Genomic DNA, 1,925 nt, shown 5'->3' with positions numbered 1-1,925 from the left:
ATATGCGTACTGTTTGTTTTTTTTATCAATACATGCTCTTTTCTAAAACCTAGTGAGCGGAATACTGAAGAGTGCTCACTAAAGATACATTTATTTGACGAAACATACAATAAAAACAGTAATGTGAAATGTTATTACAATTTAAAAGAATTGTTATGTATTAGTATTTTAATTTACTATAATGGCAAAGCTGATTTTTCAGCAGCCATTACTCAAGTCTTCAGTGTCACATGATCCTTCAGAAATCATTCTAATATGCTGATTTGGTGTCAAGAAACATTTCTTATTATCATCAGTGTTGAAAACAGTTATGCTGCGTAATATTTTTGTGGAAACTGTGCACTACCATTCAAAAGTTCGGGGTAAGATCGATTAAAAAAAGACAGGCAAGGCATTTATAATGTTACAAATATTTCTATTTCAAATAAACACTGTTTCTATTCATCAAAGAATCCTGAAAATATCTAATACGGTTTCCACAAATATATTAAGCACCAAAGTTTAAGTGGGTTTTTCCAGTAGGGTCTATAGATACAGTAGCTCACTAGAGTTTGGAACAGAGCTACACACACTATGCTGAGGTCCTTCCTCATTTAAATGGCATAATAAAAGATGGAGGGGAGAGATGAAAAAAAAAACAAAAGAAAAAAAAAGAAGAAAAAAAAAAATCATAATCATGGGGAAAAAGTGATTGTCATAAGACCTAGCAGACTGCAAAAACTACCCGAGAAAAGCATGGCTTCACACAGATGTGTGTTCCAGTCAGGAACAGCATGTACTAATCGCATGGTCTCATTTTTACAGGTGCTTTTGTTGTCAGAGTGTGATGTCCAAAATCATCAGCATGCTTTTTATTTCCAAAGCACCCCTAGAGTGCATAAATGTCTTTACACACTCCACGAAGAGCACAAAACTCAGACTGCATGAAAGACAAGTGTGGGCAGCACAGGGAGGAGGAGGTGGAGGAGATGATGGGATGGTTCCTTATGATTGCTACAGGCGACATTCCGCTCTCTTTTACCCAATTAAAATCTACTGATTGGCACATAGGTGGTTAGCCGATCATGCATGCAGGAGCAGTGATGCAGACAGAGCTGGCCTGTTCTCTCTCTGGCTTTGATGATTCCACTGCAGCTGCTGAGCTTTACCATCTCTCTCTCTCTCTCTGTCTCTCCTGTGAGTCTTGACAAGGCGATAGCTAGTGCAATGCACAGAAGAAAAAAAATGCAGCCTAAGCAACTTCAGTCCTTTGAGAGTCAAACTCTAACTTACTGTACTATGGGCTTCCACCACAAAGCACATGATGGTTCACATTTACAGTATTCACCGTGAGGATTAGATATAGTCCTCATACAGATTAAGTTCTTAAAGGGATAGTCCACCAAAAAATTTAAATGTAGTTAATTATTAATTGGGACAGCTTGCAATTTATTGATTTGTTCGATTTATTCATTTATTCTTTTAGCAGGTATTTTTTATACAAAGCAACTTACTGTGCATTTAACAACACATTTTTTGTTACAGCATGCGCCTTTCCTGGTCTTATTGCATGACTCTGGGAAAAAAAATGTGTCAGTCTGCACGATATTTCATCAAAATGAAATGACTTTCTCTAACAACATCTTAGTTGTTAAAGGGGTCATATGATGCGATTTCAAGTTTTCCTTTCTCTTTGGAGTGTTACAAGCATAAAGAAGATCTGTAAAGTTGCAAAGACTAAAGTCTTAAATCCAAAGAGATATTCTTTATAAAAGTTAAGAGTCAGCCACGCCTACCTAAAACGGCTCGTTCTAACACGCCCCCACATATCTACCTCACTATGTGGAAATATTTGCATAATGCGGCCCAAATGTGCACGCAAAGAAAGAAGGCGTGGTTCAGGAACAGCGGTAGTGTTGATGCAGCATGTCAGGGAGACACTGTGT

At 37.5% G+C, this 1,925-nt stretch overlaps 1 protein-coding gene across 1 annotated transcript in view; it reads right to left on the bottom strand.

The window, feature by feature from the left end:
• The window catches only part of LOC107715262 (pyruvate carboxylase, mitochondrial-like), a 142,135-nt gene that overhangs the window by 35,406 nt on the left and 104,804 nt on the right, over nucleotides 1-1,925 (bottom strand). The gene's annotated exons all lie outside the window — the stretch shown is intronic.

The sequence above is a fragment of the Sinocyclocheilus rhinocerous genome, unplaced genomic scaffold (assembly GCF_001515625.1).
Source record: "Sinocyclocheilus rhinocerous isolate Xijiao unplaced genomic scaffold, SAMN03320098_v1.1 scaffold299, whole genome shotgun sequence".
Taxonomy (NCBI): Eukaryota; Metazoa; Chordata; class Actinopteri; order Cypriniformes; family Cyprinidae; genus Sinocyclocheilus; species Sinocyclocheilus rhinocerous.
The sequence above is the reverse complement of the archived record's forward strand: the minus strand, read 5'-3'. Positions and strand labels throughout refer to the sequence as shown.